Source organism: Haliotis rubra, unplaced genomic scaffold (genome assembly GCF_003918875.1).
Source record: "Haliotis rubra isolate DU_JTF1 unplaced genomic scaffold, ASM391887v1 Scf105, whole genome shotgun sequence".
Lineage (NCBI taxonomy): Eukaryota > Metazoa > Mollusca > Gastropoda > Lepetellida > Haliotidae > Haliotis > Haliotis rubra.
The window spans coordinates 158,118-184,610 of NW_025764948.1; the positions used below are offsets into that span (position 1 = coordinate 158,118).

The window sequence follows — 26,493 nt, forward strand, 5'->3', positions numbered from 1 at the left end:
TTACCAACATGACAGCATACAGCTTGCTTGTTTTGTTTATATAGCATTGCATGTGCTTTATCGCAACAAGCTTGTCTTATTGGGGGAGAACAGAAATATTTACCAGGTTTTATCTGGGACCATTTGTTCAAGTTTGTTTGGCTTTCTCAGGCCCTACTGTCTGAGGTTTAAGATATGAAAATACAGTTTTATGACTATAGCTCACCTGTATATGTAGTTGATAATTTTGAATGTGAACAAAGAGAGTCACTTGTTAGAGTTATGTTACAGTTAATATTAAAATATTTCTACATAAATATTGAGAGAAAACACTAATATTGAATGATTTGAACATAAAACAAGCATTGTCACTAAGGTGACATAATCCCCCGTCCCAAACTATCAAATCAAACTTAAAAAGTAATGAAAGTGAAGGTCGTAATTTAAGATGAAGTTAAATGTCAACAAAAACATGACCAGTCAACCTCTCTTGATATCTTGCCCTGTAGTTGTTCAAACACACAATTATTTTCAAGACTCACTTTGCCCTTGACATGAATGTCTTAGTGTATGAAATATGCAAAAATAGTAATAACGAAAATGCTTATTGTAAAACATTCATGGGAAGTCTTGAAAGTCTATGAAGAAAATCCAGTGAACTGTCCTTGAGATATCCTGCTGACAATCTTAACATGGAGTTTAACATGCTGAATCTTCAAAGTGTTGTCGTGACCTTGAAAATTATGTGAAGGTCACCAAAATCAACGGGGAATTTGCACCTTCCCTACATGAAGCTTGGTGTCATATATGAAGAAAGTCCAGTGAACGGTTCTTGAGGTATCTCGCTGACAAGCTTCACATGCAGCTTAACATGCTGAAATCTTCAAAGTGTCGCCATGACCTCGAAATTAGGTGAAGGTCACCAAGGTCACCTTCCCTAGATGAAGCTTAGTGTTGAATATGAAGAAAATCCAGTGAACGGTTCTTGAGATATCTCGCTGACAAGGGTAAAACGTTAAAGTCCCCTTGTGACCTTGAAATGAAGGTCAAGGTCACCAAACCTGACTGGGACCTTTCTTTTACTGTGATGAACCTAGGTACCAAATATGAAAAGAATCCAGTCAATGGTTCTTAAGATATTCCAATTCGTATGTACGTACAGACGGACGGACGGAGCCTAATACTATATCCCCCGCTTCGTGCTAAATGTGTAGCGGGGGATAAAAAGTATTTAACAAAAAACAAAATAAATGTGTGTAAGCCATAAATACAACTACATGAATATCATCTATGTCATCATATTAAACAAACATTGCAAAGTTTATATTAAGCCTCAATGGTGCAGTAGTTTCTGAGGTGATCTTGCTTTCAGTGTGAGAATATGAATTTTGAGAGAAATTAGGAACATGTTCCAAGTGCAAACATCAAATAAATATTACAATTTAAAACATTACAAAAAGTAGAACAACTGTTAAATCCACAATGAACTACCCGCACACCAAATTTTATTATATTTTAAAAGAAACAGATTAAGCATTGGCCATAAGAAGTTTGAATATTTAAGTCTGGTCAAAGTGCAAAAGTCAAATCTAGGTCAAGTCAAGGTAAAAATTTAACATACTGCAAAAAAGATTAATATATGGTGAGTTCCACTGCTAGCTAATGTACCAAAGTTCATGTCATTTTGAGTAAGAAGCAGTTATAGCTTTTTCAATATGGCTGCTGTAGTGGCCACATTTAAAATCAGACTCATTTCTTTGGAACAAATTGACCTGTTATCATTTGTGGGAATAAGTATATGAAATTTCAGGTCCAATCGTATAAGAGTTTCTGATGAGGGGATGTTTACGACAGGCCGAGACATGGGGTCACTTGACTTTCAATAAGGTGAGCTAAAATGTCAAACCTCAAATGGTGGTGGTTAAATGTGATCTAATTTTGCTTATTACAACTTTGTGTCTGATGCTGACGTAGTTGAGATCAGCAGCTTAGCAGCCCTTCCATCACATTTCTCCCATCACTTTTGTATGTAAACCGAGCCAACATTTTGTATCCATAAAACCCTCATGTTTAAGCAGATACCGACAAAAGCATTAACAAATATAACACTGAAAAAATTGAGAGCTCTATCTACTATCATTTCACCACTCAATCATTTCCGTTTTTAAGACCTGGTCTGATATTTTGGCATGACGCCAGATAAGCTTTGTTTACACTTCCATAACAACACTGGCAAAAACATCTAGGGTTTCACTTGAGAAAATATGAGGAAAAAACTAAGGGCAACAAGTATGTCTCGAGATGATTTGAACTTTGCACATGATTGACTGAAAGTTCTCCTGTCTTCTCAAGCAATATCTTATTTGGTTAAAGACCTGAACAAATGACTTAACGAGAGGCCTTGCACAAAAGCTGGGCCAACACAGCGGGGAACATGCTGGGTGGCCTGATCTTCACACACAGTTATTTACAAAGAGTTCAACAGCTTTTTGCAGCAGGGAAATTCAAGGAGGTTCTCTAATATTCTTTAAGAAGAAAAATTAAACATGATGCTGCTTGATTTGTTATGCCATGTGAAGAATGGCATGTTATGGCTCATATACTAAGTGTCTGCTGCCATGCTCTAGGACGTCATGGCGACTGGTCCGGCATGTACCAGCTGATTGATGAGAGGTGGCATATTTAATACCCACTTACTTATCTCATCAGCAATGTCCTACATATATGCACAGGCTGGGCAAATCTTACATACTGTACTGTGGAAAAGGTCTTTTATAAAAAAAATGGGTTAAAACTTACATGAATTAAAATAGAGTGAGTTTGTCAGGTATTCAAGTCTGAAGAGATGAATGTTAGATCTATAACTATGGTAAATCCCACAATAATGCACAATGAGTTTGTTACTCAAAAAACCTATGACTACAATCTAGGCGAAATTAGATTTAACAATTGATTATAGGATACTGGCATGTTTAAGGGAAGCAACTCTGTACAGCAAATTTCAGCGACTTAATGACTGGACCACCAGCCACTTCCCCCTATCCCTTAAAAAGGCTGTGAGGTGAGGTGAGGTGAAATTGGGTTTAACGTCATACTTGAGAATATTTCGCTCATATGATGACGTGCATGCGTGTGTATGTGGATGTGCGTCTGCTTGTACTAGCCCAGACGTTTTATAGTGCTATCCCACTGAGATACCATGCCGCAGTGAAGCAGAAATACCCCACTTAGACACATTATACTGACTCCAAGCCGACCAGTCCTTGTTGTACCCATTAATGCCGTGCGCTTAGTCAGGGACCAACAAGTACCATATTTTAACGTCTTTTGGTATGACACGGTCGGGGATCGAACCCGCGACCTTCCGCTCTCCGGGCGGATGCATGCTCTAACAGGCTGTGTCCTACACTGCTAGAATAGCTGAAAGGAAAAGAAAATGCACAGCTCATAGCAGACACTATTGTTTGGTTAGTTCAGGTCAGTCCTACTCCATTCTTCAGCAATATCAGTCTCATTAACATCAAATATTCTTTCTCAATTAAATATATTTGATACCTATCTCTGTGTCAAGACTTGACTAACCTAATTGCACATAAGGTCTTATCAGGTAAACTTTCTCATCAACTCTAAAGTCTTTATATAAGTGTGCAATTTATTCTGAGCAGAATATCTGACTTTTGTTCCTCTAAGAACAGGCCCATGGAGGTTAATAATTGTCACACCATCTTGTGGATATTTTACACACTTTTGAAGCTGAAAGTTCATTCAAGGTTCACCTGGGTTCCTGTGACCTGTGAAATCTGGAGGGAGATATCAAATTGTCTAATCAAAGTTACAGATATGATTCTAATGAGCAATATCTGTGCAGAAACACAAGCTTTCCGGGTACACTCGCTCAGCTGAATCCTCTTATGTAGTCACTCAGACAACTGTGATACAGTGGAGACTATCTGTGAGTTCTGGACAGATGACAGCTCGTCACTATTGCAGCATAGTAAATAAACCATATCACTAGTCCTCCAAGTGTGCAGCTAGTCTTGTATGAACAAGACCAAGGTTTGCCACTTCCATAAATTTCGGCATTCTAGAAGTTGAGGAGATGAAGAATGAAGACATTTCGACGTTTCCGACATAGATTCTAATGTCGTTGTCAAGAAAGTGCTTGACAACAACATTAGAATCTATGTTGAAACGTTGCCTATACAGAATAAAGAAGTTGTATATCCATAAAAATTATCTTCATACTTCCACAAATGTTTGTCAGTTTCATTCAATTTCCTTTTTTCAGAACTGGTTCACCATTGGAGCCTCAAATGATACCAGTCAATGAAAACTACAAACTTGTATGTTTATACTGGTCCTTCCCACAATTTAGTGGTCTGAGGTTAGATGACTAGCAGGAATCTCAAACGCAGCAGTGTCCTAGCATCACAATATAGTCCTGGACAGCTTGTCAGGATTATTTCAGTGTCACTGTCACCGGGACCATCACAGACCATGCGAAGTCTTGAGAAGAAATAGAGAAGGGTCTCCGTGTTTCACTTGTCTACATTTAAAAATTACTACACAATAGCAAGTCTGACTCACATCCACACAAGGAGAACAATTGAAAACATGCTGCTTCAGAAATAATATTCACCAACAGTCCAAAGTCCAAGCAGCAACTTCCATGAAAATTGTAAACAATTAAAATGAATAAGATTCTAATGTCAAAAGGAACCAGTGTACCACTAAGATGATGGAGGTTCATACTTCCATATTTCTCCAGTATTCAGCATTCCCGACATAGCATTGATCTGACATGTGTTACAGCAGGGCTATTCCTAAATTGTTTTGTGAACTTTGTTTGTTTATCAAAATATCTTGTGTGGCACATTTCGCTAAACTGAATAAATCATAAACATGCCATTGCTTCATTCTCTTTGTCCCACCCAGACTTGACAAGGACTCACATTACATGATCACACTCACAACATCACATGATTAAACCCACAACATTACATGTATTGGACCTTACATCCTGCGGCAGTTTTACGTCCTGTGACATAAAAGAATTCTCTGAAATGAAGAACAAAAGCAAAATTCCCAATCCATTTTTTCAACATGTTCAAAACATCCAGCATTTTCCATGAAAGTGTTTCAAACCTCATGACAAGTTTTCTGGGTTTTTTAGCAAAATGAGGAACAGATTACATGTTCCAAATCCAACCCCTACCGTCATCCCGAAATATCAGTCATCCCCCTAAGCTCTATAGTGAAAGCATGTCTTGCTATACTTCCATGAAGGTCAAGGACACAACTTTGAAATTCCATTAGGTGCCTCAAGCATGACTCCTGCTATTCCATAAAACACTTATCCAGTGCTCACCTGATTCTCCCTACAGGTGAATGTTCTTACAATTTCAAACCAGTATTTCATTCAAAGAGAATCCCATAATAAACAGACTGATTTGATGTATGACTTGATGAACCAAACTATCACATCAGCCCCCTGATAAATCAGTTCTTGTCACTACATTCTGTTTAAAGAGACTCCCAGCAATAGACTGCTTCCATGTTGGAGCAGCGGAACTAGTGCCTTGAGTGGTGGCCATATTGGCAACTGTCTGCTAGACACTAGTGCCATTGTTCTCTGGGTTACATGCTGTCCTTCAACAGCTTGTATCACAAAACATGTTTATGTAGAACAAATGGTTCCTTGTGGCACCAGGGCATCTACACCATCTTGTGGCCAGGGCTGATGAGAGTCGCCATTCAAACTTTGGGGAAGTTTCATTAACCACTATTTAGAAGGAAACAAACATTGCCCCACAGATGGTGTGCAGGTTGCAACCGTTACATGCTTCCTATAAATATAGAAGTGTACATTGTTCAACAAATTGTAATTTAATCAAACTCATATGCGACTTGAGTGCAAAAGTAAAAACCAAACCCAGAGGCGAAACAAGTATCGCAAACCAGCTAACACCTAAAACCACCGGGGGTGGGGACCCAGGTAGAATCTGTCCCCAGCACCCCACTGCTTGTCACAAGAGTGAGTAAATGAGTTAGTATGGTTTTATGCCGCTTTTAGCAATATTCCCGCACGACACGGCGGGGGACACCAGAGATGGGCTTCACCCATTGTACCCATGTTGGGAATCGAACCCGGGTCTTCGATGTGTGACGAGTGAACGCTTTAACCAGGCTACCCCACCGCTCCAAAAGCAGTGCTGAAGACATTTCACTCACTCACTCACTACTCAAAACTGCTTTTATCATGATTTGTCATATACAATGTTCGGTTGATTTAGTGTCGGAGATAGAACGGGTGGATTATCCTAGAGGTTAAAAGTGTTTGCTTGTCACGCCAATGGCCTGGATTAGATTCCCAACAGTGGTAAAATGTGTGATACTTCAGGAATGTTGCAAAAAGCAACAAAAAACTATACATACATGTACTTGTATCATAGAAACAGGTTGCAGAACAAGTCAGTGTGATGTCAGAAGAAATTCCACAGTGAGCCAGGTCAATGACTGACTGACTGACTGACTGAGTTTGGTTTTACGCCGCTTTTAGCAATATTCCAGCAACATCACGGTGGGGGCACCAGAAATGGGTTTCACACATTGTGCCCATGCGGGGATTCGAACCCGGGTCTTCGGCCTGACGAGCCAACGCTTTAACCACTAGGCTACACCACCGCCCCTCCACGTCAATGAACACCTTCCTAAAATCCTAAATCTCAGGTATCATATCATTAAACCCCAAAAGTAATCAGGGTCAGTTTGGGATCTCTGGTCACAACAAAACACAAATTATTGGAATGTTTCATAAGTTTTAATATTTAAATCACAGCATAAACTATTTAATACCCTTTCAGATGAGCGTGTAACATGTAGAGCAGCCATCAACTATATTACTGAACCTTGGCACATACTTGATGATAAGACCTAGTTGATGAGGACCACATGTGTGCTGGGAGTGTGATGGAGACTGTTTACATAAACAAGGACTAGACACACTCATTATACCAACCACAATTACAAAATAGGAACCATTTTTGCAACTTTGCAGTCATTCCACTTGCCAATAATGATCCTGCCATGACTTAATGTAAGGAGTCAAACCTGGATCTCCGTCTGACAAGCAAATACACTAGCCACTTGGCCACCCAAAGGCTGTACAGTGTATGACCCATAACCCATCTGTCAACTGAGTACAGTTTAATATCATGATACATGATACTAATTGTGCAAACATTCCAAAAGTTCCAATACAAAACGTTCAATACAAAACATAATGCAACAAAACTTGACCAGAACTAGCATACAAGAATCAGTCAAATATTTGAAGCAGACGGAAGTGAAACTGTCAGTATGTGTCGGTACCCTGCTTGGTTTAAAGCATCCAGCAATTCCAGCCCGGAAATGGCCCCTGTAAACACAACCGCCAGTCACGTAGCTGCCTGCACAGCATCTCATCCAAAACCACTTCAGAATTAGAAAACTGAACTTCTTATCACACATGCTCAACCACATGACGAGGTATTTGAACCAACGCTATTTCCCTTTTTGTTGATATTTGAATATTATTCATGTAGATCCCCGACAACTGGTGTTCACGAACTGGAATATGTTCAGGGTAATCGGACCATGCAGTGTCACTTGTGAAAGTGAACTTTGTTTCTCTGATGTATATTTCTGTCATCATATCTCCATGACACTTGATATTTAAAATATTAAGTCATTAAACTGAGGACTAAGAAGACCAAGCTGTCCAAACTGATGTGTTCATGTAGACACTACTAATGCAAACTTGTTCTCGTCACTATATGGCTGGAAAAATGCCGAAGTGACGTAAAGCTCAACTCAACTCAACTCAACTCAACTCAACTCATGTAGACACACAATACATAATGTTGATTCCAGATTCATAACACCTTCAAGGGGTGGAGTACAAAATCTACATAATAAATATAACTATTAAGATATAAGAAAGAACACTTTGTCTCACCTCACAATGGAACAATACCAAGCACCTGCCAGTAATGGAGTGTCCTCTCTGCTTTCACAGACCACCAGGTTAAATGACGCCTCATGCTTTCTGGGTCCCCCTTCACATCCCCCCACCTTCCCCATCTCATGCATAACATCTGTACCCCTTCCTGCAGGTAATCCCCTCCCATGTGACCCCTCCTTCCCTACCCCACCCCTCCTATGCTCCCCCTTCCCTCCTGACACATGCTGTCTCCTTCTCACTGAGACTCAGTTCTCTGCAGCCAGAAGGTCTGACCTTCTTATCAAGTTATTCCAACTTCCAATTCTTCCTCCACTTACATTGTCGGAATCAGTACTCATCCCCCCAAATGTAATCAGCGCACCTTCACAACATCATTTCAGTCCCTCACTGAATTCCATCCTCACAGATAATCTTGCCTGAATTGTTCATCCCTACATCTTTGTGTAGCCCACTTACTTTATCACATTCCAATCAAAAGATCTCTACACAGCAATTCTCCAAAGGCTGATATTGAATGTTGAAGATATGTTAATTATTGACAGCTACTATGTGCCAACTGAACAAATAACATAAGCTGCAATAGAGGCCTAGATTATCTAACAAAGTAAGTGAGTGAGTGAGTGAGTTTAGTTTTACACTGCTTTTAGCAATATCACGGTGGGGAACACCAGAAATGGACTTCACACATTGTACCCATGTGGGGAATTGAACCTGGGTCTTCGGAGTGACGATCGAACACTTTAACCACTAGGCCTCTCCCACCTCTCTAACTCAACCTTTAGTCAATATGGAAAACTTAATAATACAGCAACACATAGTGAAAGCCCCATAGTTAACGTGTTGGTGCAGTGTGTGAAGCTCAATCTTTGTGTATCTGAACAGGAACCAATCACCTGGGATCTTACAAAATATACAAATCAAACTTTGACAAGTAGTTATATTTAAATACAAATCAAAAAGCTGAGTAGTTTAAAGGACAGCTGAAATAGAAAGACCTCAAAATATCTTCTTTTTAAATGTTCTGTGCACTGAAACCTTTGAGGTTCGAACTCAGACACAGATGCACCACCCAGTTTGACCTTACCCACAATGCAGCTGTGTATCTGGTCAGTGGTCACAGTTGCTTTGTCATGACTGAATGTCTGCCGGCTGCCAATTACAAGCTACCCGTGAATGTCCTACAGGTTTGTGAGGTAAATGTGTTGCACATGTAGATTGTCCACTGTAGGAGGCCATGTCTCCACTGTGCTGGTGCACACCTGGCTCTCGTTACCACTCCGACAAACAGTCCTCGTAAAATATACAACATGAAATAAATGGCAAATCATGTCAGCTTTATATGTATGTAAAATGAACTCTACTCTTGAATAACAAATTCTGCGTGATTTATCCTGCACTTCTTCCTGTCTAAATGAGTCTGGCTTTCCATCTCCCAAAGAACACTAGCTACAGACGAGCAGTTAAACTGCCTAGATTGTGTAGTGTCTCATCACAGGCATGTCTGAAGCAATGCTAAAACTCCTCCTAAACATATCAATTAATAAACAACATATAGGTGGACGAAAATCAGCTTTTGAAGTAATATGCATGTCAGAGCTAGTAGGTATTGCAAGTTGCAGGTATGACTCAAAAAATTGTTTTGCTTGTTAGAAGATATTTGGCACACATTTTCTGTTTCTTACACTGTTACCAAGCAGACTACTGAGTTCTGTTACAAATTGTTGTTGAGTTTAACTTTAAGAATAATTAAGATCTGCTTCAATGAAAATTGAGTTCAGCTTCAAATTACTTTTTGAGTTTTGCTTAAAGGAAAGTTTCAAAGAACTATAGGGTTCTGCCTCAATACACCACCAAGTTCTTCTCTAAACTGAGTAAGTGAGTTTAGTTTTATGCTGCACTCAGCAATATTTCAGCTATATGGCGGTCTTCTCCAAAGGACTACTGAGTGAGTTTTTTTTACGCTGCTTTCAGCAATATTCCAGCAATATCAAGGCAGGGGACACCAGAAACCAGAAATGGGCTTCACACATTGTACCCATGTGGGGAATCGAACCTGGGTCTTCAGCATGAACAGCGAACGCTTAGACCACTAGGCTAAAAGAATCTTCGTCAAATATGTTCTGTGAAAGTTCCCCCAAACTCATAGTGAGTATGTTTGTTTAATGTCACTTCAAACAGTACTTCGGTTACAGTGTTCTGTGTCAGCTTCATGTGCCCAAACAGTCACAGATTTCACAAATACCAGGCCATGTGGCACCACAACACAATCCACTGACTTGTGCACACAATTCCAGGAAGCAATATTGATGAGAGTTTAAAACAACTCCAGACTCGTAGACAGACAAATCGACATACTGATCAATATACACCAGGAGTAAACATGGAATGTGTAGCAGTATGGCAATTGTTTCAAGAAGGTTTGTTTCAGTCTGATGATGTCCCTATTCCCAGCCTCTGCTCTGCGTAGAACATGACACACACAGATCAGTATCAGCACGGGTGGGATCAGGTCATCTTCCTATCTACAGAACCAGCCAGGACACCTACAGTAGGTACTGGAGGGAGTAGGTCTGCACACACAGATCAGTATCAGCACGGGTGGGATCAGGTCATCTTCCTATCTACAGAACCAGCCAGGATACCTGCAGTAGGTACTGGAGGGAGTAGGTCTGCACACACAGATCAGTAACAGCACAGGTGAGATCAGGTCATCTTCCTATCTACAGAGCCAGCCAGGATACCTGCAGTAGGTACTGGAGGGAGTAGGTCTGCACACACAGAATAGATATCACTATCAGTGGCCATCAGAACAACCCCTGGTAAGTGCATAGCCTTCAAAACCAACTGACTGCTGGCACAGACACATCTCTCTTCCTCCACCAGCTGCTGTCTCTGTAGACAGGTGGGGAAGAGCAGCCATCATCTTGGGATCAGCCATGTACATCCTTCAAGGAGAATTTGTCCTCACTACACCCACTTAATTCATTGCATTGCCTCCCACCCACCCCCACCCCGTGCACCGTCTATAGTTTTCATCTGAAACACATCAAACCCCTTCAATCATTACTTGTGACATCTATTAAGCTAGATTTACCGAAGCCTAGTTAATACTATTACCGGTTAAGTTATCTTGATTAATAAATTTCAGATTCACTGATACGTAAGCGCATCATCATCAGGATAGACGGATGTCAAGAGGAGTCCGCACCAAACACAAAGGGGTTTCACTATATCTCCCAAACTTGCACTCAACAGATGGCTTTTTCAATACTCCATCTCAGTACATACCAGCCTTAGACACAACAAATATATCAGGTTTTAAATGTGTACATTACTTCCAGTGGAAAGTCCAACAACAGGTAGGCTGCATGAGCAGGTCCAGACAGTATAATCTGGTATTAACACAATGTAATCCTACAGCATCTCCAACAAAGAGGAGACTGTAATGTAACAATGATATGCTAACCAGCAGAACGTTACAATGAAGAAATTTGAAAAGTTTGAAGAGTTGCCAACAAATAAGAGTTTAGCGTACACCATCATGTTTCCCAAATCCACAACTATTTAACAGTAAGGGTACAGAGCCCTGATCTATAAAGCTATCATACTGTTAAGACAGTGGTAACTATCATCCATCTCCAGAGACCTATGACAGTCGTAGCTATGATCACTGTAAATCCAGGCCAGGAAGGAGCATGTGGACACTTCCAACATGATATGTGTGATTTCCCAAATGTACAAATATATATACAAGACATGGTATAACTTGATAATTCATAATTATGAAGATTAGTTTAGTTTTTATTAAGATGCTTTTAAAACCCCAGATGAATTAATCAATTTCATGTAGAATGATTAATGTCGTGTTTATTTTCCATGCCACTAATAGGCATTCCTCAACAGAAGCTGGCTTCCACAGCAGATAAGGCTTGACAGAGATCTCCCAGGAGATAGCGTTACAATGGAACTGTATCAGCAGCCCTAGTCTGTCTCGCAGTCCCTGAACCACATTATTTTCCCCACTGCCAAGCCCTATCTGCAGTGCTAAAGCCCTAAATAAAGCAAGTCTAGATTTCCTTAGGTTCAGAGAATCTCTGGTCCTTCTAGGGCTCCGTTTCAATTTAAATGGGCTTGTTTGTTACTATCAAAATTGTATATATTCAGAGACTAAGCCTTAGTCTACAGCAGCCCTTGCAGGCCAGTCTGACATAACGCTGTCATTACAGCTGGATGACTCTTGTTATACTCTACATACTGCTAGATACTGTTTAACTTAATCAAGAGGCATTTTAGAAGTTATAAAGATGAAGGAAAACTAAGTTCCATGGATAGTCAACTTCTTTATTGCAATGAGGGCGATGTTTCAGTGTAAATACTAACACTTGCTTGATAACTGTGTTAGTATCTACACCAAAATGTCGCATTCATTGCAATAAAGAAGTTAACTATCCATAGAATAGGTTTTCCTAGATACTGTTTGCATAGTGAAATAGTTGGAAAAAGTTTTCGATTATAAGATTATATAAATATCATCCTCATGGTTATTTCATATCAAATATATTACATTCATCAGTAAAAAGACCCGTGAAGGTTCGGATTAGAATGAACCTTCAGTAACCCATGCTTGTCGTAAGAGGCGACTAACGGGATCGGGTGGTCAGGTTCGCTGACTTGGTTGACACATGTCATCGATTCCCAATTGCGCAGATCGAAGCTCATGCTGTTGATCACTGGATGTCTGGTCCAGACTCGATCATTTACAGACCGCCGCCATATTGCTGGAATATTGCTGAGTGCGGCGTAAAACTAAACTCGCTCACTCACTCACACAGTAAAAGTCTAAATCTGCTCCCAAAGACTCAGAGTTTTAAACATTTTTAATATCCATGCTGATACAGGAAATCAAAAGACACTGCTGAATGGACTCACACTGATGTGCCTCATAACACCAGCACAACAGCACAACAAATACTACTTTCTTTGAGAACATGGGAAAATGAACACAAACACCTATTCTACAATTGTAAGAACCCAAGAAGCCATCAGTCCCAATCAATCTTGGTTACACATATATTCCACTTGCCAAGAAATCTGTCACCCTGGTGGTTGTACTGGGTGACCTGACGTTGTCTATGACCAGCCCACAAGCATCAGCACAGACACAGAACTTTACTGCACAAGCTAATGCCTTCCTGACACAAAAATGCATATTTCACAACTTCTGCGTCAAAAAAGTAAAACAAAATTGAGAGATTATTTTCAAGGAAACCTTTCATATTTCAAATGCATTTTCTTAATGATCCTTCCAACACCATTCCCCAAATAATGGCCGACTCTCATATTACTGACAGCAGTCAGAAAAATATGGAAGCTGCAGTAAGCAAACGTGAAACATTCAAAAGAGGAATTCTTTGGGCTTTTTATTTTCAGGGGTTTATCAGAAATCTAAAGCATATTTATAATACACTAATGTTTCCGTCACTCTCTTGTACTGTGGTAGATCCTACAGTACATTAAGTCCGTTTACACAGCCGAAGCCTGCATACGTTTATTTAACACTTGCTCTGTTTCCTCATCGTGCCTACGCCACAGCTATCACCGTCAGGACATGTTTAATATCTACTTAGATATTGTAATCACACCCTAAAAACCTCTTTATACAAATATTCTTCAATGCTGTTTACATTTTTCCTATGGGAATTAAATATGTAAATAAACCTTCTGATAATTTTGATAATGCCAGGAATTTAATGTTATGTTATCAAACATACATGACATATCACCAGCTGGGCTAAAAGCCGTCTCGCCCAAACATGAAGGATCTGGACAATGAAGCTAGTTCCTCCTAGCCACATGCTGAAGCTGCAGATTCCCTGTGTGAGGGAGGATCTATCTCTCTGAGGCAGGGGAGCACTGCATGTCCTGGCTGGGGGCAGGCATTAATTGGTCAAATCTACCCCCCACTGAGAAGGGCATCCTTCCAAGTCTGTTGAGACTGGGGGTAAGACCAACATAGGGAGATGGACCTAGATCAGAGACACCTATTACTACTAGAGGTAGGACGCAATGACTGATGGGGAGGACACATGGGGGAGGACACAGGGACTGAATGACGGAGGGGAGAACAGCAATGGAGGTGAGGGGAGGACACAGGCACAGAGTAGGGGAGGGGAGAACACAATGGCACAGTGGGGGAGATAAGGGGAGGACAATGTGACAAAGTGGGTGAGGCAAGGGGAGAACACCATGGTAAAGTGGGGGAGGGGAGAACACAATGGTAAAGTGGGTGAGGGGAGAACACAATGGTAAAGTGGGTGAGGGGAGAACAGCAAGGGAGGTGAGGGGAGACCACAATGGCACAGTGGGGAAGGTAAGAGGAGGACAATGTGACAAAGTGGGTGAGGCGAGGGGAGAACACCATGGTAAAGTGGGTGAGGGGAGTACACAATGCTAAAGTGGGTGAGGGGAGAACAGCAGGGAAGGTGAGGGGAGAACACAATGGTAAAGTGGGTGAGGGGAGAACAGCAAGGGAGGTGAGGGGAGACCACAATGGCACAGTGGGGAAGGTAAGAGGAGGACAATGTGACAAAGTGGGTGAGGCGAGGGGAGAACACCATGGTAAAGTGGGTGAGGGGAGAACAGCAAGGGAGGTGAGGGGAGAACATAATGGTAAAGTGGGTGAGGGGAGAACACAATGGTAAAGTGGGTGAGGGAGAAGGAGGACACAATGGCAAAGTGGGTGAGGTGGGGAGAACATAATGGTAAAAGTGGGTGAGGGAGAACACAATGGTAAAAAGTGGGGAGGGGAAGAACACCATGGTAAAGTGGGTGAGGGGGAGGGAAGAACACAATGGTAAAGTGGGTAAGGGGAGAACAGCAAGGGAGGTGAGGGGAGAACACAATGGTAAAGTTGGTGAGGAGAGAACACAATGGTAAAGTGGGTGAGGAAGAACACCATGGTAAAAGTTGGTGAGGAGAGAACACAATGGTAAAAGTGGGTGAGGAGAACACAATGGTACAGTGGGTGAGGAGGAGAACACAATGGTAAAAGTGGGTGAGGGAGAACACCATGTAAAGTAAAAAGTGGGTGAGGAGAGAACACAATGGTAAAGTGGGTGAGGGAGAGAACACAATGGAGGGAAGACACAAATGGTAAAAGTGGGTAGGGGGAGAACACAATGGTAAAAGTGGGTGAGGGGAGAACACAATGGTAAAGTGGGGAGGGTAACACATGGTATGGTAAAAGTGGGTGAGGGGAGAACACAATGGTAAAAAGTGGGTGAGGGGAGAACATAATGAGTAAAGTGGGAGGGGAGAACACCATGGTAAAAGTGGGTGAGGAGAGAACACAATGGTAAAAGTGGGTGAGAGGAGAACATAATGGTAAAGAGTGGGTGAGGAGAGAACATAATGGTAAAAGTGGGAGGGGAACCAAAGAACACCATGGTAAAGTGGGTGAGGAGAGAACACCATGGTCAAGTTGGTGAGGAGAGAACACAATGGTAAAGTTGGTGAGGAGAGAACACAATGGTAAAGTGGGTGAGGGGAGAACACAATGGTAAAGTGGGGAGGAAGAACACCATGGTAAAGTGGGTGAGGCAATGGGTGGACACAATGGTAAAGTGGGTGAGGGGAGAACAGCAAGGGAGGTGAGGGGAGACCACAATGGCACAGTGGGGAAGGTAAGAGGAGGACAATGTGACAAAGTGGATGAGGGGAGAACACCATGGTAAAGTGGGTGAGGGGAGAACAGCAAGGGAGGTGAGGGGAGAACATAATGGTAAAGTTGGTGAGGAGAGAACACAATGGTAAAGTGGGTGAGGACAGAACACAAAGGTAAAGTGGGTGAGGGGAGGGAAGAACACAATGGGAAAGTGGGTGGGGGGGAGAACAGCAAAAGGGAGGTGAGGGGGAGAACACAATGGTAAAGTTGGTGAGGGAGAGTAAAGTGGGTGAGGGGAGGACACAATGGTAAAGTGGGGAGGAAGAACACCATGGTAAAGTGGGTGAGGCAATGGGTGGACACAATGGTAAAGTGGGGGAGGGGAGAACACAATGGTAAAGTGGGTGAGGAGAGAACACAATGGTAAAGTGGGTGAGGGGAGGACACAATGGTAAAGTGGGGAGGAGAGAACACAATGGTAAAAGTGGGGAGGGAAGAACACCATGGTAAAAGTGGGTGAAACAATGGGTGGACACAATGGTAAAAGTGGGGGAGGGAGAACACAATGGTGGAGGAAGAAGAAAAAAAGTGGGTGAGGGGAGAACACAATGGTAAAGTGGGGGAGGGGAGAACAGCAAGGGAGGTGAGGGGAGAACACAATGGTAAAGTGGGAGAGGGGAAAACACAATGGTAAAGTGGGTGAGGGGAGGATACAGTGACAAAGTGGATAATGTGTGGTGATGACACAGTGGGAATGGAAAGATTTAGTGTGACAGGTGAGATATCTGGAGGACACAGGGAGAAAGGACTGGCATTCTATTTTGGAGGTTGGGGTGAATGGGAGGGGGTGGATTAAACTGTTATCACCATAGGCAGTACAGCAGCAGATGGTGGAATGGAAGCAACATAAGCATCAATCAGGCAGAACCCTTCCACTGTGCCCCATGGGTCCTCCTCCCCAACCCCAACAGCTGGTCCCACCACTAGGCAGTTTCAGCCAATCTGGAGGCCAGTAAGCGCATTTCATGGGTCAACTGCCTGTTGGAATAACACCCCCATAAGATGCTGGTCACACACTCCATAACCAATAACTTTGTCTACAGAACATACACCGGAATAATCTTCACTGACACCAAAACTTTCTTATCATATAATTAATCTAGTAATCATCAAAATTCTTAAAAACATCAAAACAACACATTAGTTACACTTGTCATGAAAATTGTTGAAAGAGATCAGACACGTTTATTAACCATTTGTGAAAAAAGCCTCCCTTTTCCTATGCCCACTTGCCTTACAGCATATAAAGCTATCCAGCAAGTTGGTGCCTGCAAAGAAAGTTTTCATCAACTAAGGAGAAACTGATGTAAGAAGCTCCAAATGATGTGTTTATCTCACAGCCAGACATTATCAGTTCAGAGCAACAGCAAAAAGCAGAATTTTTTGTGCACATTTCTTATCAGTGAAGATAAACACTGGTTCCAGGACCAAGCAAACAGTGCATAATTCACGCAACCAGATGCCGACAGAAAACATCCAGTGTTCATAAAACAGAGACTCTGATACACCCATCCATCAGAGATACAATTGCTGAAGGAATCTGTTCCATGTCTGGGACATTATCATTCGTATCATCACCCCAGGCAGAAACACCTGATTCCGTTCACACTGTCCGCGAGGTAGCAGCCTAGCAGGGATATCATTAGAAGTTGAGTTACCTCACACATGATCTATCGTGTACAAACATTGGTACACACCAGTCACTTCTCAAGTCAGTGACTGCAGCACGCGTTACCAGCCAGGGACTGCATTTACCATCACCGCAGCAATAGGTACAACCTGTCCACCCCACTGTGCCTGTGTGTAAACTCTGCTACTGATACCAAGGCCAACTGGTGCCTGTTGAGACAGCTATTGTTGGCTATTGTTGGCATTTTAACCACTTCAATCGTATGGAGATTCCAGCTTCCCTGACCCACAAATAGCAAGACGTTATTCAACAACCGAGTTTTGTACATTGCTAAGAATTTTGTCAACGTGAACATGTATGCCACCTCTTTCTGTTTCTCTTACAGCTTCAGCCTGACTCAATTTTTTAATATGCATTAAAATTTGAAGGAACCCATTTCCTGTAGGTTCTGCTTCGAAGAACTAATGAGTTCTGCTAACACCATCAGTTGAATCTTGATCAAACAGGATTCCAAGAAAGTGCCATACACATCAGAGAGAGTTTAGATCCCCCTTTGAACAGTTTTTTCATGTTAGTACCTGTCTGTTTGATCAGGTTGATGTTAGAGGAGATGCAGGTAGACAGAGATTATTAACCTCGTGTGTTTCCTTTTCATTAATATCATATATTAGGAATAAAATTCCAAAGGCTCTCATAATACAATTTTTATTCCTAATAAATGATATTAATGATACGGAAACACACGAGGTTAATAATCTCTTTATCATATCATTCTTAAAATTACTCTTGAAAAAGAGAAGCAAATCCTACATGAATTTATATGAAGAGAATCGAGCATTCGAGTAAAAATACTTAGCGGTACACCAAGGTGAAGGTCATTCATGACAATGGCATATGGTTGAGACTAGTATAAATATAACTCTTGCTTAAAATAAGATCTTTCTGCTTAAAAAGAACAACAAAATCTAGCAGTTTTCAACAGAACATTTGTGCATTGACCAAATTTGCATCTTTATCAGATTTGGACACCAAGTTTATCAGATTGCTTTATTGCACCGACAACACCCTCCATATGATAAAAGACATTTATCACTTGTGTGACTCAATCATCAAGGTTAAGCTGGTGTGGTGCTGACAAACCTATACACATCATCACAGTGAACTGGGATTCAAACCCACAACAAAGTCTTCTGGCATGGCTAAGGGATGCCATCCTGCCCAGCAGTGCGCAGCATCTCACACCACTGGGCCACTTATGATACCAACTTTGTAAGGCACGAAGGGAGGATGCTCTCCTTATATACAGCTGGACACCATATAATGCTTTGGTTTGTTGTTGAACAACACAGGTATGAAAATATTCATATCTGGACCAGACAATCCAGTGAAAGACATAATGAACATAAGTCCACACATTTGGGATATGCTGACATTCATCAAGCAAGTCTGCAAACCTGACCATTTTAAAACAACAAGCATGGGTTGCTGAAGATCAATTCTAGCCTGTACCATTCCAGCGGATGATACCACAAACATCTTTGGATTAGATATCTATAGGTATTTTCCAAATTACTATTCTGTCATTCCAAAACATTAATCAAGCTGTGGATGGTATATGTCACATTGTATTCAATTTCAACTTATTGAAGGAATAACTTGTCATTAATTTATGCTGCAATGACGGATGGACCTGTGAGGGTACCGGTAAACCTTCACCAGATGTGAAGACTCCCAGAAAACAAGAGTCATCAAATTTATCCCCTTAAGTCTCACAGAACAAGCTTCACTGACTCGATCCCACAAACAGCACAAGTCAAACTTCCCAAGTACCCACTTAAGTGTTGATGTCTCATGTAACTATTGCTCGTGCTTCTGAACAGGTCTTGGTGTCATTCACGTCATTCAAAGGTAAACTTGATTCCACGAAAATGACAAAATTTTAAAATGCTTATCTATCAAATTTATAGCTACATTTGTTTGATATTTGGACAGACAAGCTGATGAACATGTTGATCCCTATATCCTCAACAGTCCAAGTCTGTGGGATACAAATAACATAAACTGATGTACAAAAACACCATTGGTTGTCATGATGGTTCAGCAAAGTGAAGCATGGGCATCCTCGGTTATCCAGTGTATTTTACCATCAGCCAGGATAAATACCCAGACTCATCTGTCACCTTCCTAGATAAATACCAAAACCCATTTGTCACCATCCAGGATAAATACCAACACCCATCTGTCACCATTTGGATAAATACTAACACCCATCTGTCACCATCCAGGATAAATACCCAGACCCATCTGTCACCTTCCTGGATAAATACCCAAACCCATCTGTCACCATTCAGGATAGATACCCAGACCCATCTGTCACCATCCAGGATAGATACCCAGACCCATCTGTCACCATCCAAGATAAATACACAGACCCCTCTGGCACCATCCAGGATAAATTCCCGCACCCATCTGTCATCTTCATCTCAGACTGGACATCTCTCCCTCAGTTGCTGCTCTGTCTAACAGTGCACAGAATATCTCTCATTGTTGTGGCATACAAAACTCAAAATGGAGCTATGTTGAATGGTGATATCATACCCTTGACAATGGGAGATGATCAGTGATTGGCTTATTCTCTCTGGCTTTCCTTCTGTAAATGTACACTATCAAGTACATTCTTATTAGATTCAACAGCCATGACGATAGCTTCTGTTGGTCGATAGCTTCTGTTGGTCGTAACAAGTCGCTAGTTCCATATGCGAAAATCCAAACACAAAAACAGGAAACTGACATAGATTGACGAAAACATGTTTTACAGTCCTGATAGTGTACATGGTCAGTATCCTGGTTGTCTCTTCCCCGTTTCCGGACACACTCACTGACTGCTGATCAGATCTGTAGCCTGGTGAACATGTTGACACTTCAGAGCAATAAAGACAAAGGATGGATCTTGTTACATGCATGCATGCATGCCCTGGTTAAGTACATGTGTATGTGTGTAACTGGGTGAAGATGTATCTACTGTGAAGATGTATCTAGTGTTAAGATGTACCTTGTGTGAAAATGTACCTTGTACAGCACCGAATCCCCCAGTCATCCAGATATCCTTGTACTAGAGAAGTAAGGTAATCATTTCACACTCATATATATCACCTGATTCTAACCTACATAACACATTTATCCCACACTTCTATCTGAGAGCCCTTCCAATGCAACCTGCACAACTGCAAGTCCGACAGGGCATAATAAATCATATCACACACCTATAACCACCTGCTCCAATTCTCCATAAGACATATATCCCACTAACACCATTGCTATCCTGAATGTCTTCCCAGTGTAAGCTGCAACACTGTGTAAGTCTCAACACTTCATATTACCATATCACACACTAATGCATCACATAACACCATTCTATAAGACATTTATCACTCACCCATACTGCTGTCCTCCCAGTGTAAGCTGCAACACTGTGTGAGTCTGACCATCCATCTCTCTCTCAGAGGCTGCTTCCAGCAGCATGGAGGGGAAGGGGCGGGAATGAGAGCCCGCACGTGGTCATCATCGGTCCAACCCTCATGGTGCAGGAGGAGAAACGTGACACCAGGGGGGGAGGGGGTGATGGGGTTGTCCAGAGCTGTCAGGGAGCCCTCCCAAGTCTGCAGGGAAACAATCATAAAATATCCATAAGTCAATTCTCCATCAATCAAACACATCACTACAAGGACGAGCTACAAATAATTGCTAAATTGCTGAATGCCACACCAGCAATGTTTCAGCAATTAAGGGCAGGTTTTATCAAGACAAGTAATTGGTAAACCCACAGGACACTAATTAGTCCTGACAAACGAACAACAACATGATGATAGGGGTTAACCCTTGCAGGGTCAAGGAGTCCGTGTGATAACAGCACTTTATACACAGGTTATTATCATGGTTATTACAACCATTTCAAAAAGTACAAAACATACAGTATTGTGTAAATGTACTAGTCCCTACCCAATTATCTTACAAGATCAAGATCAAGATCAAATATTTATTGTGCAAACGTTCCATACAGAAACAGTGACAATATTCTATAAACTACATAAACAAGATATATAATGAATCATATATATATGATGAGCAACAAAACATATAATAATACAAATGTGTATAATAATAATAATGGCCTAGGGCAATCAGATCTGCTATATTTGTTTGAAGTTGTACATGTGGTAGCAAGTAATTTCTATACTATTTGGATCATTATTTCTAAAAAGGAGGTTAAATTTGTTAGTGGTAGTAAGTCTGAGAAAGTTATTAATTTTAGAGGAAAGGGAGTTAAATAAGGACTTTCTTGCATCTGAATATTTAGTGCAACACATGATATGGTGTTCTTCATCCTCAAGGACAGAGCATTTATCACACAGACGGTCCTCCAAAGGTGTAGGTGGTCTTGTTCTCCTACCCAGTTCAATTTTTAGTCTGTGATCACTCAGTCTTAGTTTTGTGAAGTGGATACGGTGTGTTTTCATCTTGCAGTGTTGCAGGTATGGTTCAAAGTTGATTTCAGATTTAAATTTTCTATATGTTCTAAGTTTGTTCCTTGAATTTAATGTGTTTGGATTATCTTGAACAGATGAGTGGAACATGTCTGTAAATTTCAATTGGAGGTCCTTCAGTACAGAGGAGGAAGTAAGATTACTTTCCTTGATGTTAAACTTATCTAAGAAACAACTGAGTTTATAGTACCATCCAATTTTGTGTTTGGCAATCTTTATTGATTCATTAAAAGCATGTTTGAAAATGGTATTTGGAGATTGTAAAATATGACTGTAGAATTGAACAATGGATTTAATTACTCTGAATAATAGGGGAAACAAACCAAGCTCTGCTCTGCATGCCCAGTTATGCGTTTGCTGAGAAACTCTCAGAGTACGTTTACAGAATTTCGTTTGTAATTTTTCAGGTGGGAAAGAATCTATATGTCTCAGCAGAACAAAGTCAATTCCCCATACTTCACTGTTATACAGAACAACAGGTTCAACAATTGCCTTGAAAATTTTGCAGCAGACTGTTGGATCTAAATCATCTCCAAACAAATTAGAAGAGTGAACACAGTATGCTCTTTCACCCTTTTTTTTACAAGGGATTCCACACAGTGTTTAAATTTAGAATTTTGATGAAACGTAACACCTAAGTAATTGTATTTGTCTAAGACATTAATATTCTGCCCTGCAACTGACCATCTGAATATTCGATAGTGGGCTTTTGTGCCAAATATAACTACATTAGTTTTTTCAATGTTGATAGTTATTGTCATTGCAGTAATTTGAGAGATTATTGAGAAGCTCTTGGAGTTTGGCTGGTGAATCAGACAGAAGGACCAGATCATCGGCAAACAGATAATGGCATATCCTGAAACCAGCTATGTTAGGCCATTTCTCTCTTTATCAAAATAGGATTCAAGATCATTAATAAAAAAACTAAAGTTTACTTAAGTGTAGGTACTTTTGTGTATTTGATGGGGAAAGAAAAATACGACCCGTTTCGGAGAAATACTCGTCAGTGATAAATGCCTGATTAGACAACTGCAGGCATCTTCAATGTTCTTACAAATAAGGCATAAGTTCCATGTTCTTACAAATAAGGCATTAGTTGACATACATAGGACACATGGAATTCATAGGTATGAGCAGAGAGAACAAAACTGTGAGGAGCTTTTTTCTTGATTTGAAACAACCCATCTTAACCACAGCCAGGGGAATCCTCTCAGTGGCAGATTTCTTTCCTTTGGGAAAAAAATATATGTTTGTTTTTCATTGCCTGGTTATTTTTCAAATTTATTTTGGCCAAGCATTTGGCATCACCATAGCTTGAGAATTAAATCTTGAAAGGTGTTATGTTGTGTTGCCCTGTAAGACTTCTATGTTGGATCTGCACCTCATGAGCATTGTTCTATGCAATGTGGATACCATGACATCTGTCAGCCAAGTCACAGAGCCTCTCCACCCACTTCTGTCAGTCCTGTATTACAACAAGCATGGTTTACTGAAGATCAATTCTAACCCAGATCTCCAAAATGCGTAACATGTGACTGAGGACTCCAGGAAGGGAGGAGGTTATAGAAGAACTTCAGTGGATCATGCTGGGGTGTCATGCTGGGGTGTCATGCTGGGTTTTTCCCACCTCCAACTTTTTTTAAACCACTAACGGACATGAACCAAAAACATTCCATAGTAGCAATGAAATATAGACATGGAACAGTATTCATGACCATTTTGTCTCGTTGTATGACTTGCCTTCACTTATTTTTAAAAAAAATATATTTGGCACACACTTTTAAAATTTTGAGGACCTGACTTCCCCTCACTTAATTTTTAGAATTAAATATTTCCGTCTTTCACACAAGGATGTGATCATCTGTATGAGGATGTAGATTTGCCTCAGCAGCATCACTGACCTCATGGTGTGATGATCAAGTGAGTCGTCATTGTGTAAACACTGTCTGACTATACATTGCCATGCCCAGAGAGATATTACCATAGTTGAAACGCTGAATTAGGGTATTGGGTTTCTGGTCAAAAGGCCATGAATATTATTTCAGTCCTAAACAGAAATAAAAGAAATTTGATCTTCCATTCCATGACACATGTCTTAACAATAGAGATTAGTTATGATGCATATTCAAATGTTATATTACACTAATGGTTGTACCCTAACAAGTGATCAGTGTGGAAATTGCTCCGTGGAGCCTAAGGGCCTTTTTCAGTTGACACATGTCAAAACTAGCAATCAGTGGATTACTACTACTACAACTACTACTACTACAACTACATATGACAGTACTAATGACAGTACTAGTACTACTACTACTGACACTACTACTACCTCTACTACTACTACAACTACATATGACAGTACTAGTACTACTACTGACACTACTACTACCTCTACTACTACTACTACATATGACAGTACTAATGACAGTACTACTACTACTACTGACACTACTACTACCTCTACTTCTACTACAACTACATATGACAGTACTAATGACAGTACTAGTACTACTACTACTGACACTACTACTACCTCTACTACTACTACTACAACTACATATGACAGTACTAATGTCAGTACTACTACTACTACTGACACTACTACTACCTCTACTACTACTACAACTACATATGACAGTACTAATGTCAGTACTACTACTACTAGTACTACTGACACTACTACTACCTCTACTACTACTACAACTACATATGACAGTACTAATGACAGTACTACTACTACTACTGACACTACTACTACCTCTACTACTACTACAACTACATATGACAGTACTAATGACAGTACTACTACTACTACTACTGACACTACTACTACCTCTACTACTACTACAACTACATATGACAGTACTAATGACAGTACTACTACTACTACCACTGATACTACTACTACCTCTACTTCTACTACAACTACATATGACAGTACTAATGACAGTACTACTACTACTACTGACACTACTACTACCTCTACTACTACTACAACTACATATGACAGTACTAATGACAGTACTACTACTACTACTGACACTACTACTACCTCTACTACTACTACAACTACATATGACAGTACTAATGACAGTACTACTACTACTACTACTGATACTACTACTGCTTGTCGTAAGAGGCAACTAAATGGCATCTGGTGACTTGGTTCATGCATATCATCGTTTTCCAACTGAGTTGATCGATGCTCATGAGGTCAATAACTGGATTGTCTGGTCCAGACTCAATTGTATAAAAGACTGCCTTCATACAGCTGGAATATTGCTGTGTATGGCATTAAACAAAAAACAAACAAAACAAATAAAGTTATCAATCCCTGCAATCTAACTGAAGACCCTACATGATAATCATCACAGTGTTTGACCCTGTTGGTTGTGGCACTGGTGGAATATGCAGCAATGTACAACAAGGTAGACTGACATCTTCCACACATCTCACCAGCAACTATGTGAAACAAGGTACCACTTTCCCACACAACATCTATCAGACAACAATGTGAAACAAGGTGCTACTTCCCTCACAGGCAACAATGTGAAATAAGCTACTACTGTCCACACAGCATCTCACAAGCAACAATGTGAAATAAGGTACTACTTTCCACACAACATCTCACAGGCAACAATGTGAAATAAGGTACTACTTTCAACACAACATCTGAAGGCAACAATGTGAAATAAGGTACCACTTCCCACATCATCTTGCAGGCAACAATGTGAAACAAGGTACCAGTTCCCACACAACATGTTACAACCAGTGAATCATACTGGATCAACAATGAAACAAACACATCTTGTTTTAATGGTGTACCATATTGTGTGGTATCAAAGGCTTGGGAAAATAGGCAAGTTTATTTCTTATGCTGTTTACATTTCCCACAAGATTTTCCAGTTCACAGGCTGATAAAGCGTAAACAGAAGATAGGAGGGGGGACATGGAAGCATGCTTCTGACAAGGCCTTAAGATATGATTATAAGGAAACACCCCTATGAGTGAAACAGACAGTTTATCCCACCCATCTTCTGGCCACTGAGGGCCGCCCAACCTCCCTATTGCTATCCAGACTGAAACACATCCAGCTTGTTACAGATAATCTGATAAATTCATTAAGGATAAACAGAGGCCTGGATGTGTCGTACTCTGTAAGTTGAGAAAACATGAAAGTAAAAATCACCCTAATTGTATTATGGCCAAGATATAGCTTGGCTGTAACTGCCAATCTCAACCAGCACAAAATATATTCTTGGCAAAAAAGGTGGAATGATTAAAAGCAGAGTAGACAAAAATCATCTGAGAACGTAATTTCTTAATAAACCTCCTAAAATTCCTATACTGCTGTTTTGACGCCTGTATAAAATATTACTGCAGTAGCAGCATCAGCATGAACTCATAGTCTTAATTACAAACATCGTCATGTCATTACTGTCCAGTTGTCACGACTGTCAGCGACTGTGATAGGCCAGGTGACATCATCAGATGGCACTGCAGAATGCTAACTATCAATATAAAACCTCACTTGTCTTTCAAAAAGGTCCGGGCCTCAAACACCTATCTATTGGTTGGCAAAATACATAGAGGTTTTGATAACGAAAATATATGT

General features: G+C 40.7%; 1 protein-coding gene across 1 annotated transcript in view; it reads right to left on the minus strand.

Moving 5' to 3' along the window:
• Window positions 1-26,493, minus strand: part of LOC124275673 (chondroitin sulfate N-acetylgalactosaminyltransferase 1-like) — a 62,872-nt gene that overhangs the window by 21,833 nt on the left and 14,546 nt on the right. Inside the window, exon 2 of the mRNA XM_046711299.1 lies at window positions 20,771-20,993. The gene's annotated coding sequence lies outside the window, so the exon portion shown is untranslated. The remainder of the gene's footprint in view (window positions 1-20,770; window positions 20,994-26,493) is intronic.